This window comes from Erinaceus europaeus, chromosome 3 (genome assembly GCF_950295315.1).
Source record: "Erinaceus europaeus chromosome 3, mEriEur2.1, whole genome shotgun sequence".
In the NCBI taxonomy this organism is placed as follows: domain Eukaryota; kingdom Metazoa; phylum Chordata; class Mammalia; order Eulipotyphla; family Erinaceidae; genus Erinaceus; species Erinaceus europaeus.
The window spans coordinates 178827460-178841883 of NC_080164.1; positions in this window are offsets into that span (position 1 = coordinate 178827460).

Consider the following 14424-nt stretch of genomic DNA (forward strand, 5'->3'; position numbering starts at 1 on the left):
AGAAAGCCTTGGTGTGTGTGTGTGTGTGTGTGTGTGTGTGTGTGTGTGTGCAGGCATCCGGCCTGTCTCTGGAGTCCCCCAGATGAGTGATGCAGCCCTTTTTATCTATTAGTGCCTAGGGCAACTGTGATCTGTTCAGCCTTCTGTGGCTACATATGTCTCCAAGCACAGTGATGACTCCTAACAGCATGAGCTCTGCCTTTGGTATTGCTGTAACTTAAGCAACTGTGTGCACCTCGCAGGAGGAGGAGCTGCTTGAGCCCAGGCAAGCCATACCCCCATTTCTAATAGAACTCCAAGTTCTCACAAAGCACAAAAAAGGAAATCTAGCTGCCTTCAATAGAAGCAGCATACAGCATTCTTTCTTCATTCAGGTTTTGGGTACCAGGAAGTGAGTTTGTGAGAGAGAAGCAAAATGATTTGTGCAAACCATCCCAACTCAGGTTTCTCAGTTGGACAAGAAATTCTTGCATGGATAAGGAGTTCAGTTCGGGTCTTGTGAAGACACGCGTGGAAAGTATGGCGTCAGAAAATAAAGAGCTGTTAGGGAAAGAAGGAAGAACAAAGAGATAAAAGGCTCTTCCGGTGCAGTATAGCTAAGCTGTTGCCATTGATAGGTGAGCACCGCTGGACACTGTGTTGACATCTAGCCAGGTCCAGCTTAAACTGTGTCACCTTTGGGAACTCGTTTCATGAGTGGGAGTTGTGCTATAGAAAGTCATGCTGGGGAGGGGTTTTGGCAGTGAGGCACTGGGTTAAGCACAAGTAGTAAAAAGCTCAAAGACCTGCCTAAGGGTTCTGGTTCAAGTCCTAGCTCCCCTCCTGTAAGGGGGTCACTTCACAAGCAGTGAAGCAGGTCTGCAGTTGTCTATCTTTCTCTCTCCCTTTCTTCGTCCCCTTTCCCTCTCAATTTCTCTGTCTTATCCAAAAAAAGTAAAAAAGAAAGGGAAAAAATGGCCACCGGAGCAGTGAATCTGTAGTGTAGTACCAAGTCCCAGTGATAACCCTGGAGGCAAAAAATAAGTAAAAAAGAGTGATGAAGTTAGAGGGGGTAGGTGCTTAAACTCATGTACCTTCATTCTTAGGAATCACTTCACAGGGCAGACAAGCACAGATTTGAAAGGATATCTGCCCCTCTATATTTATATCTCTATTATTCACCACAGCCAATGAATGTATGGAATTGACATGAAATGCCCATCAATTTCTAGTTAGAATAAATAAATAAATAAATAAATAAATAAATAAAAGCTCTACGATACCGAGGAAGAAATCTAGAGGGAAGATAGATATACAAGAAAGTACTCACAGCCACTGATCATCAGAGAACTGCCAATAAAGACAACAATGAGATACCACTTCACACATGTGAGAAGGTCATACATTAGGAAGGACAGAAATAACAAAGGTTGGAGAGGATGTGGACAAAAAGGGGCAGCTCTGCACTGCTGGTGCACTTCCTGTTTCATTACATGCTACTTTGTCAGCAGAAAAGATGCTATTGTGATTTTTTTGGACAAAATGGATGATGAACTGCAAGGGATTGCACTGAGTGAAACAAGGCAGGAAAAGCCAATTACTAAATGGTTTTGCTTATATAGGAAATAGAGACAAGGCAAATGATTTCACAGGGCATGTTCATGCCTCACCTGGTAGAGTGCACACCTTGTATACATGACAGGATTCAAGATTCTAGTGCCCACCTGCATGGGACGTCTCAGGAGGGTTGGAGAAGTGCTTCAGGTGTCTCTTATTCTTTGCTTCTCCTCTCTTTCTCTCACATAAGAAAAAGAGAGAGAGAGGTAGAAAGAAAGCAAGAGAGTGGTCTGGGAGGTAGTGCAGTGGATAAAGCATCGGACTCTCAAGCATGAGGTCCTGAGTTCAGTCCCCAGCAGCACATGTACCAGAGTTATGTCTGGTTCTTTCTCTCTCTCCTCCTACCTTTCTCATTAATAAATAAATAAAATATTTAAGAAAAAAAAAAGAAAGACAGAAGGGTCATTAGGAATGGCAGAGTCATGTAGGCATGAAGCCCAGAAATAACCTTGGTGGGAATAAAAAAAAAAGAAATTTCAAAAATAATAACACAAAAACTCATTCTTAGATTCTGTAAAATCCATAGCGGTTATTGGAAAAAATTGAGGTTGGGGGATAGGAGGGTCAGTAGAGGGGTCTCTGATATAATGGTACTAGAGCTTTGGTGATGGACATGATGAATTATATACACAAATACATATACAGGTGAAATGCTTGGCTAAGCTCTCCTAATACTGTAAATTGATGAATATAAAAATAAGTGAGTTAAGCGCACAAAGTATGAAGTACAAGGAGCCAGATTTGAGTCCCTGCTCCCCACCTGCAAGGGAAATGCATCATCACGTGGTGAAGCAGTTCTGCAGGTGTCTATTCTCTCTCCCTCTCTACCTCCCCTCCCTTCACAATTTCTCTCTGTCCTATTGAATAAAATTGGAAAAAAAAAAAAAGGCTGCCAGGAGCAGTAGATTAGTAGTGTCTGCACTGAGCATTAGGGATAGCCCTGGAGGCAAAAAATAATAACTAAGTAAATATAAAATAAAGACTCTGTTTTTCTTACCTTAGGAATTCACATACTCAGGACAGGGCCTGATATCAGTTAATATTTACAAAGCACTTGTAGGAATACTTGAATGAATGAGTGAATGAATGAATGAATCTATGAGCAAAGGAGTACATGTTGCATCAGTTCTGTTCCTGGGCTGAGTTCTAATCTAAGAGTTTGGATTCTGGGTTTAAAATCAAGCTCAGGAGAAGGGACATAGCACGGTACACCGCATGCTTCCTTGTTATGGAGGCTCTGGGCCCAGATCACAGGAGGATAACAATGAATGCCACTAGGGGAGCCCCACGGATTTCGTGGAGCAGTGCTTTTGTATCTCTCATCTCCCTGTCTCTCCGCTATCTCTAACTCTAAAACAGTAAAGAAGTAAAGAAGTGATGGATGATCTTGGGGGTGTTAAGTAATATCAAGGGTGTGTGATATCATACCATTCCACATTTCAAGAGACAAGAAAGAGAGAGAGGAAGGGAGGAAGGAAGCGAGGGAAATTCAGGTTCAGTAAAATAGGAGGAAGCATTAAAATATCTAATCTGATGATTATAATTGACAATAAAGATTGATTTCTAAACTCTTTTTCTCCAATTCTAATAGTCTGTGACCTGCAAATCATCTCCAAGAAAAATTCAATTAGCAATTATTTATTTAGAAAAATAAAAATGACATCAATTACACTCTTCCATTCTTTAATGTGCCACTCAGAAGTGTGACAAAGACAGCTAAAGAATCATGCAAAAGGGTTGTCCAAGATTGAGCAATTCTGTGAGTGCTCAGACAGTTCCTTCTAGGATAAATTTATCTATGTGATCTTACTGTATTATTTAATACTTCTGGACTTTAATTTCCAAATTTGCATCCTTACCTGAACTATACAGCTCTCATTGGGATTAAGTGATAACACCTTGGTACTTAGCATTCCGTCTGACATACAGAGTGTGCCTTGGTTATTGCTATACTAGGTATTAGTGTTTCATCTTCTTAACCTCTCTGAAAGCCTATGAGATAGTTAAGGCAGTGCTGTGCATCCATTTGTTGTTGATGAGAAAAGAAAAATTTAGCAAAATCTAAGAATTTGCCCAATATTGCAGAACAGCCATAGCACCGAGTCATATTAAGCTCAATTTTGAGGACAAGGAGGTGTAGAACACTGGACTTGCATGCTTAATGTCCCAAGTTTAATTATTGGCATCACACATGCCAGAGTGACACTCTGATTCACTCTTTTCCATTGGGTATCCATAAACTAGGGCAAATATACCTGAAAGCAGTAGTACACTAGAGTTTGCAGTGAGTACCCCCCCAACACCTCCTCTCCACTATTGCAACCTTTGGGTCCATGATTCTTCAACAATTTGCTTGGCTTTGTATGTTAACTCTCTTTTCAGCTACCAGGTTCTAGATGCCATCAGGATGCTGGCCAGGCTTCCTTGGACTGAAGACCCCACCAATGCAATGTGTCCTGGAGCTCAGCTTCCCCAAAGACTCACCCATCTAGGGAAAGAGAGAGGCAGACTGGGAGTATGGACTGACCAGTCAACGCCCATGTTCAGCGGGAAAGCAATTACAGAAGCCAGACCTCCCACCTTCTGCAACTCACAAGGACCCTGGGTCCATGCTCACAGAGGGATAGAGAATGGGAAAGCTATCAGGGGAGGGGATGGGATATGGAGATTGGGTGGCGGGAATTGTGTGGAGTTGTACCCCCCCATCCTATGATTTTGTTAATGTCTTCTTTCTTAAATAAACAAATAAATTTAAAAAATAAATAAATGAGTATTTAAATAAATTAACCTAAGCCTTCTGGTTCCTGGGGATTTTTTCCCATTTTTTTTCCTTTGGAAAACATCATAAAGAAACCCTTGATTTATATGAAATGAAATAAAATGAAATTCTATTCTTTGTGACTAACATGGAATTCTAACATATGTCCACATACCTACAAGGAAGAAGTGATTGTCATTACTAGTCTGCCTGTCACTATCTCAGCACCTGTGACCTCATCTATAAATGGAGAAGTTAGACAAGATGCTTCTCAAGCTGGGAGGCAGTTTCAATATTTCCCACATCTTCCCATTTACCCTCGCCTCTGGGTTATTAATTATTCATGCTAATAGAGAGAGGAAGTATTAGGATAATGGAAATTCACAGATAATCCCTCAAATTATCTCTGAATCCTTGCTTACCAAGCCTTCATCCTTTCATTGCAGTTGCAGACAGGCAGATATAATTGACTGACTTGAGCTTGATCATCTTTCTGATCTTATTCATCCTCAGGAGAGAAGGATTAATGAGCAGAAAAAATGCCAAACAGGAAGGGAGACTCAAGCAAAGGCATCAGTGACCTGTCATTTGCTTGTAGAGTTATTGGAAGTGCCTCTACCTTTTTGCCTCCTGGGATGTAACCATGTGATCCTGGGGGCGGGGACAGACCTTTGCAAACCAGGGTTCTGTAAAGTAAGTCATGTGTGCTGTGCAGCAGAGAGTTGATGTGTGGGACTGAGTAAGTCAGAGCAATGTTTTTTTTTTATAAAGCTGTGTTAAAACTTGCCTCTCACAAGTCTTTCTGTTGGCAGAGAAATTAAAAGCAAATGGAATTTCCCTTATAGGGAGGAAAGCTGCTCTGGGTATGAAAAATGAGGTAATTAATAGATAGAAAATAATAACAATTCTCAGATAGATGGTACATTATATCCTTAAACAGAAAGAATACAAGACATTTCAGACTAGAGTTTCTTCAAAATACAATGAATACACATTTATTTGTGTCAGTTAGGAAACTGAAATTTGCAAATTATAATTAGAAGAATTTGCTTAGGTGACTATAAAGGTACTATTGAAATCCTGTGAATATAGTGAATATAGATAACATAAGGTTGAAGGGTACTAATTCTGGCACCAAATAGGAACTTTGGTTCTTGGTTATTTGGTGACCCTAGGAAAATTGTATAATAGCATTGTGCTTTGGTTTTCCTGTTTGTAAAACAGTGATAACAAGAGTAACTATCTCATGGGGTATTGAGAAAAAGCAAACATGTTGAGTGGTCTGCTGGAGAGAGGGATTAGAGACAGAGGCAACATTCAACAGAACCTTATTGTGTGATACATGCCAAAATTAATTGTATGTCTTGAAGTTTTTTAAAACACAAACTTAATCTTTTAAATATATAGGCTGTGTAATTGATATTCACACTCTCTCAAAAGCCTAGACCAAGTAGATCAGAAGCAACCAATAGCACAGCTATATACAAGATACTGGGCACTGTACAGCAAACCATAACAAAAGGACTTTTCAAAGTTAACCCAATTACCAAATAATGTGATGATAACATTAACTATCGATTGTCTTTTTGAACCCTAAGACAGCAGGAACCTCACATCTCCACTATAGAGTCTCTACTTCCCCCAGTCCTGGAACCATTGGATAGGGCCCACTTTCCCGTATGCCTCTCCCAATCCATATCAAATAATATTGCATCTGCCGATCACAACATAATCAACGCAGCGATTGCCACCTCAACATGCTTCACTTCAGACTGTGTCCAGAGACTTCACGTGTGGAATGACAGCCCTTCAGCTTCATTACTCGGGTGAGACCTTTCCTTTCATAGTGTACTCTAATTCCATCTCAGGTGGCTCACTTTCTAACAAAGTCCCAAAACCTAGATATACAACAGTTTCTGTGAGAGAGAGCATATGTTCACATGTATCTATAAACTACTGCAAAATATATACCTGAATGCAGAAGTACACTAGAGTTTGCAGTGAGTATCCCCCCACACACACTTCCTCTCCACTATTCCAAGCTTTGGGTCCATGATTGCTCAACAATTTGTTTGGCTTTGTATGTTAACTCTCTTTTCAGTCACCAGGTGCCAGATGTCATCAGGATGCCGGCCAGGCTTCCCTAGACTGAAGACCCCACCAATGTGCCCTGGAGCTCCGCTTCCCCAGAGACCCACCCTACTAGGGAAAGAGAGAGGCAGACTGGGAGTATGGACCGACCAGTCAACGTCCATGTTCAGCAGGGAAGCAATTACAGAAGCCAGACCTTCTACCTTCTGCAACCCTCAATGACGCTGGGTCCATGCTCCCAGAGGGATAGAGAGTGGGAAAGCTATCAGGGGAAGTGATGGGATATGGAGATTGGGTGGTGGGAATTGTGTGGAGTTGTACCCCTCCTACCCTATGGTTTTGTTAATTAATCCTTTCTTAAATAAAAAATTTAAAAAAGTAGAAACCATTCTTTCCTACTGAGCAAGAAGAACAGGCTCTTCAGTTCAGGCTTTTCTGACAACAGAGCTACTCCCCCTCTTACACAGAGTTTCTCTTCATGCTGTCTCAGTGATTCCTGGGAAACCACACTGCTGAAATAATATGGACAATAGGGACTTTAATAGAGAGATAGACCATGGTCATTTAATCCTATTTTTAAATTTTATTAACTTAATTTTACTTAAACAAAGACATCCAAAAATCAAGATGGAAGGGGATGATGGAGAGACAGAGATACCTGCAGCCCTGCTTCACCACCTGCAAAGCCTTCCCCCTGCAAGTGGGGACCGGGGGCTCGAACCTGGGTCCTTGCTCACTATATGTGTGTGCTCAACCAGGTGCACTACCACCTGGTCCCTGGTCATTTAATTCTTATTAAAGATTATTATTGTTGATCTCTTAAGATTTCTAATTTACAAATTAAGCATACAAGTTAAGGAGACTGATCTCTACAGAAGGACTATTCCATGTTTTGTTTTAGGAAAAGGGAAAGAAAGAAAGGAAGAAAGAAAGAAAGAAAGAGAGAGAGAGAAAAAAATAAGCAAACACAGAGTGCTGTTCCACCACATACGGAATTCTTCATAGGGATTTCCATGATGCTCCCATGAGGTCCTAAGTAGTGAGCCAGGAACTCATGCTTAATAAGGTTTAATAAAGTATACCCTTTACTGGGAAAATTATATAACCATCCTTGTCCTGGTGTCAACTTTTGTATTTTTTCCCCTCTATTTCAACTGATTTTTTTTAATTGTTGCAATTAATGGTTTACAGTAAATTCAGTTAGTCCATGTATAAAATTTCTCAGTTTTCTGTGAAACATTTACTTAAATTGACTTAATAATGATTGACAAGACCGTAGGAAAGAGGGGTACAATTTCACACAATTCCCACCACCAGAATCCATATCCCACCTCCTCCATTGGAAGCTTCTCTTATCTTTATCTCTCTGGGAACATGGACCCAGGGTTATTATGGGGTGTAGAAGGTGGAAAGTCTGGCTTCTGTAATAGTTTCTCCACTGGACATGGGCATTGGCAGATCAATCCATACTCCCAGCCTGTTTCTATCTTTCCCTAGTGGGTGCGGGCTCTGGAGATGTAGAGTTCCAGAACACTACAAGGTCATCTGCCCAGGGAAGTCAGGTTGATGCCTTATAGCATCTGCAACTTGGAGAAGCCAGACCCTCCACCTTCTGCATACCACAGTGACATTGGATCCATACTCCCAGAGGATTACAGAATAGGATAGCTTAGCTATCTAAAAATGGAAGACCCCTCAACTCTTCATCTGCACTATACCAAACTTTAGGTTCATGATTGTTCAACAATTTGATTGACTTTGTATGTTAACTCTCTTTTCAGTCATCAGGTTCCAGATGCTAGCATGATGCCGACCAGATTTCCTTGGACAGACAACCCCACCGATGTGTCCTGGAGCTCCACTTCCCTAGAGACCCACCCTACTAGGGAAAGAGAGAGGCAGGCTGGGAGTATGGATAGACCAGTCAACACCCGTGTTCAGTGGGGAAGCAATTATAGAAGCCAGACTTTCCACCTTCTGCATCCCACAATGACCTTGGGTCCATACTCCCAGAGGGATAAAAAATAGGAAAGCTATCAGGGGAGGGAATACAGGGATACAGAGTTCTGGTGATGGGAATTGTGTGGAGTTGTACCCCTCTTATCCTATGGTTTTGTCATTGTTTCCTTTTAATAAGTAAAATAATAAATTAAAAAAAGATATACAGCAGAACAAATTGTTTAAAAATCAGGAACCTAAAGGTAATAATATAGCAGATAAAATTTGGTATAAATGTTTTGTAAAAAGCTAGTAGGCCTATTTTCTGTATATTCCAAGGGACCCATGACTTTATCAAATTTTGCCTCAGCCTGACAGCTACCATGCAGTTGGGCTAAATGTATTATCTGGGGAGATGGTTTCAGAGTTGGAAGTAAGACTAGAAATCTGGATCTGTAAAAAGTAGCTCCTAAATTTGGGAAAAGTATAGAAACATTGTTAACTGTAATCCCCATTCTTAATCTGGGATGTTTATGTTGTATAATTGAAATTCTATCTTTATAATATGTTAAAGATGCAGTTTTACAGATTTGTAGATCTCCTGTATTTACTTTTTGAATTATAAATCTACTCAAGGATTATGTCTTTGCATTTAATTATACAGCTATATAAAAATGCCAAATGTTGGGAGTCCGGTGGTGGCTGCAGCAGGTTAAGTGCAGGTGGCACAAAGAGCAATGACAGGCGTTAAGGATCCTGGTTTGAGTCCCAGCTCCCCACCTGCAGGGGAGTCGATTCACAAGTGGTGAAGCAGGTCTGCAGATGTCTCTCTTTCTCTCACCCTCTCTCTCTTCCCCTCATCTCTCCATTTATCTCTATCCTATCCAACAAAATCATCATCAACAACAACAATAATAATTACAACAATAAAAAAAACAAGGGCAACAAAAAGGGAAAATGAATAAATGAGTATTTTAAAAATGTCAAATGTCAGGAAAAGGGAAAGCAGGCCCAACTTGCTAATCTACTGTGTCTTCTTTTAAATTCAACCCTGATTATTGTGATATTAATTTTAAAATTGTAATCAAGATATAATTGCATTATGATTAAAATGCATACACATTAACTTCTGGAACCACTGACATTTAAATTTCATGACTTAATTTTATATAAGAACAAATAGTTTCTCTCCATTAGTTCATGTCTTATTTTATATCAAACAAAGATGGTTGTTTTTATCATAAAGATTTTTAAGTTTCTTTTGAAATATGTTCTTTGCTATCTATAGATTATCCATTTTGTTACCTGTATTTTCTGTTTCTTTTTTAAATTTTTTAAAATATTGATTTATTTATTCCCTTTTGTTGCCCTTGTTGTTTTATTGTGTAGTTACTATTGTTGTCGCTGTTGGATAGGACAGAGAGAAATGGAGAAAGGAGGGGAAGACAGAGAGGGGGAGAGAAAGACAGACACCTGCAGACCTGCTTCGCTGCTTATGAAGCCACCCCCTTTGCAGGTGGGGAGCCGGGGCCTCAAACCCAGATCCTTACGCTGGTCCTTGCGCTTTGCACCACATGTGCTTAACTCACTGCGCTACCGCCCAACTCCCTATTTTCTGTTTCTTAACTGGGTATCACTAGGATGAAGAAAAAAGCTTAAATTTTGTATGCTTATAGTGGGTCCAGGGACCTAATCTATTTACTTCATTGATTATAATAATTAATTTTGTTTTTCTAGAACCTTCATTTCTTTTCTTCCCTTCTTCCTTTCTCTCTCACTCTATTTCCATGTCTCTCCCTTACCTTCATTTTTTTTTTTTTTGATAGAGCTGATACATTATAGAAGCTTGATTTCTTGATTTCACCAATCTCTGGTCATATTATTATTATTATTATTCAGACAAAGAAGCAGAGAATGGCCACAGTGGTGGACGAGTACTAGAGCAGGAACAGGGCTCGAATGTGGCCTGTCCAATGTCCTGTTGACAAAGTCCATGTTCTGTTCAGTGAGTTATCTCTCAGTCCACATTATTTTCTTTCAAAATACTGTCATACTTTTTAGGACTCACACTGGTACTCTTTTTAAAAATTATTGGCATCACTGGGACTTCAGTGCTAAAAATCAGCTTTGTCAAAAAGAAAGAAGAAAGACAAATCCAAAGAGACAGTGGGAGTCACAGCACCAAAGTCTCCTCAAGTGCACTAGAGGAGGACTTAAATCTGGACCGCGTGAAGATGACGAACTAGGTGTTCTGTTCCGTCCAAGTGAGACATTCTGTTGATCCTTATGATAATAATATTCATCTTTTCTCTTTGTAGTATTTGGATCTTTAAAGCAACACAATATCTGGAATCTTTGACTTGTAAATGTTAGTGAAAATCACTTTGTTTTAAAAAATAATCAGATTTTCACTGGATCATAGTGTTTCTTTTCTTTTTGTTAACTTTTTTTTTGGTATATATTTATACATGGGATGCATTGGATCGACCTTCTCGTGGTGCATTCCATGAGTACCCATTCATTGGGGAAACTGAGGATCCTTCCTAGCCGACTGAATCCACATGGATCCCAGTCACTTTCAAAGCCAGCAACAAGCAGCTCCTGACAGCTTTCAACCTGACCTGTTGACTGGCTACGGAAGAAGGGCAAACGCTAGAAGAAGAATTGGATAGAGACAGTCAGAAATCATGAAGGAAGGGGTTGGATAGAGAAGGAGAGAGCCAGAAAGACACCTGTAACACTACTTCACCACTCACAGCTTTCCCCATGCAGGTGGGGACCAGAGGCTTGAACCCGGTTCCTTGTCCACTGCAGAGTGTGTGCTCAGCTCAACCAGAAGTGCCACCACCCAGGACCATGTTTCTTTTGTAAATAGCTTTACATTTCATTTTATTTTATATTTGGGGATGGGGAAAGTTTTTACCAGGCTTATCTTTCGGGCTCAGAGAGTGTCTCTGTGTTTCCATGATTCGTAGTGTCATTTAATAATTGTGTTTGGTTATTTATTTGATAGTGGTGAGAGAGAAAAAAGAGGGGGAGAGAAAGAGAGAGAGAGAGAGAGAGAGAGAGAGAGAGACTGCAACTGCAGCGCTATTCCACATGAAACTTTCCCACTGCATGTAGGTCTTAGGGGCTTGAAGGAGGTTCTTTGTGTGTGGCAATGTGAACTGTCTGTAGGATGAGCCTCTTCTGGTTTGTTTTATGCAGCTTCAATATCAATAGGACTGTTGTAGCGATAGGGCCATATTATATTTTCCTTTGATTTCTTTTGTCAGTGTAAATTATTTGATTTCTGATAATGAATCATTCTGATATCTTGGTATGGTAAATAACCCTTTGATAATTTTTTTTTGCATTTCCGTTTTTTACCTCAGAAACTATAGAAATAGATGAATATTAATGCATCTTAGTTTATAGTGTAGCATTTTAGAATCTTTACATTGGGAGTCTGGTGGTAGCACAACGGGTTAAGCGCAGGTAATGCAAAGCCCAAGGAGTGGTGTAAGGATCCCAGTTCAAGCCCCCGGCTCCCCACCTGCAGGGGAGTCTCTTCACAAGTGGTAAAGCAGGTCTGCAGGTGTCTGTCTTTCTCTCCTCATCTCTATCTTCCTCTGTCCATTTCTGTCTGTCCTATCCAACAGTGACGACAGTAAGAATAAATACAATGATAAAACAAGGGCAACAAAAGGGAATAAATAAATAAATATTAAAAAATTAAAATCTTTACATTATACTTAATTTCTAAAAGAAGCAGAGAAGTCATCCAACGTACGAACAAAACTTAGAAGTACCTCCCATTTGCTGATTAAACAGAAGTTGAATAAGGGCCCAGAACATGCATCTCTGCAAAGGAATACTATTAGTTACTCCTCTGAACTTTTTTTTTTAATTTTCTATATAACTTTAAGCAAGAATTAGTAATTTATATTCTGCTCCAAAAGAACTTATTCTACAAGCCCAAACACATCACAAGGCGATTTGCATCTGTGTTCATTCATGCAATCCATTTCTAGTAGTGAAATAATTTATTTTTAATTTTTACTTGTCTATAAATGCAGAGAACTATCTTTTTAAAATTTAATTGATTAACTTTATAGAGGTGGAGAGATAAGAGAGATCATAAGTTTCAGGGGCAAGGGCATACACATGCGGCAATACTCCACCACTCATGAAGCTTCCCCCTGCAGGTGGGAGCTGGTCTAGCACCCCAAGTGTTGCACATGGTAACCTGTATATATATATATATTTTTTTTTTTTTTTAATTTTTTATTTAAGAAAGGATTAGTGAACAAAAACATAAGGTAGGAGGGGTACAACTCCACACAATTCCCACCACCCAATCCCCATAACCCACCCCCTCCCATGGTAGCTTTCCCATTCTCTAGCCCTCTGGGAGCATGGACCCAGGGTCGTTGAGGGTTGCAGAAGGTAGAAGGTCTGGCTTCTGTAATTGCTTCCCCGCTGAACATGGGCGTTGACTGGTCGGTCCATACTCCCAGTCTGCCTCTCTCTTTCCCTAGTAAGGTGTGTCTCTGGGGAAGCTGAGGTCCAGGACATATTGGTGGGGTCTTCAATCCAGGGAAGCCTAGCCAGCATCCTGGTGGCATCTGGAACCTGGTGATTGAAAAGAGAGTTAACATATGAAGCCAAACAATTTGTTGAGCAATCATGGATCCCAAGCTTGGAATAGTGGAGAGGAAGTGTTAGGGAGGTACTCACTGCAAACTCTAGTGTACTTCTGCTTTCAGGTATATATTTTACAGTAGTTTATGGATACGTGTGCACATAAGCTCTCCATTTAACCGTAAGATGAGCCACTGGCTAATCCCGAAATTTATATTCTTTTTTTTTTAATTTTTTATATTTATTTTATTTATTTATTCCCTTTTATTGCCCTTATTGTTTTATTGTTGTAGTTATTATTGTTATTGTTGTTGGATAGGACAGAGAGAAATGGAGAGAGGGAGGGGAAGACAGAGAGGAGGAGAGAAAGATAGACACCTGCAGACCTGCTTCACCGCCTGTGAAGCGACTCCCCTGCAGGTGGGGAGCCCGGGTTCGAACCGGGATCCTTATGCCGGTCCTTGTGCTTTGCGCCACCTGCGCTTAGCCCGCTGCACTACAGCCCAACTCCCGAAATTTATATTCTTTATCAGTTTTCTTTTTCCTCTCATATTTCTTTCTTTCTTTTTGGAAGATTTTTTTAAATTTTTATTTCTTATTGGATAGAGACAGAGAGAGATTGAGAGAGGAGGAGGATCTAGAGAGGAGAAAGAGACACCGAAGCCTTGCTTCACCACTCCTTAAGTTTTCCCCCTGCAGGTGGGGATCAGGGACTTGAACTTGGATCCTTGAGCACTGTAATATGTATGCTCAACCAGGATCACCACCGCCTGACCCCCAGTCCCTCTAGTATTTCTACTGGCCTAGACTGTGATTTTTTTTTCCTAATTTCAGTTTTAAGAAGGTTATTTTATTATAATTTTTAATATTTTGTTATAATATGTTATATAGATCAGGTTAGCTATTCATAAGTGATTATGAATCTTAAGGAACTGACGCATGTAGGCATCACAAATTGTTCAGAGAGGAGAATGATAGGTGAGGAAGTCGAGAGAGAGATGTCTTAGGAGGTGGAAGGAGAAAAAAGAAGTAAGAAATTCAGAGCTACATGAGGCTCCAGAGTGTCTTTGTTACTTCAGGATGTCCTCACCACTTGTGCTGCTCTGCAAATAAAGGCTTATTAAGAACTACTTTGATTTCAATGATGCCATGGACGTTGCAGACCCTGTCTTTCACTGTGTCGTCATTGAGTTGACTGAATCCAAGAAAACTCAGGCTTCCAAATAAGGAGACTGAAAATACATGTTTGCTAAGTACAAGGTCATACATGTGACTAGCTGTTTTGACAAACATTCCAACTGTAAAGATGTCACAAAGATGGTGACAATGTCACATTTCTGCTTGAGTTAAAAAATCTTTCGTACTTGGTGAAGCCGGTCTGCAGGTGTCTATCTTTCTCTTCCTCTCTCTGTCTCCCC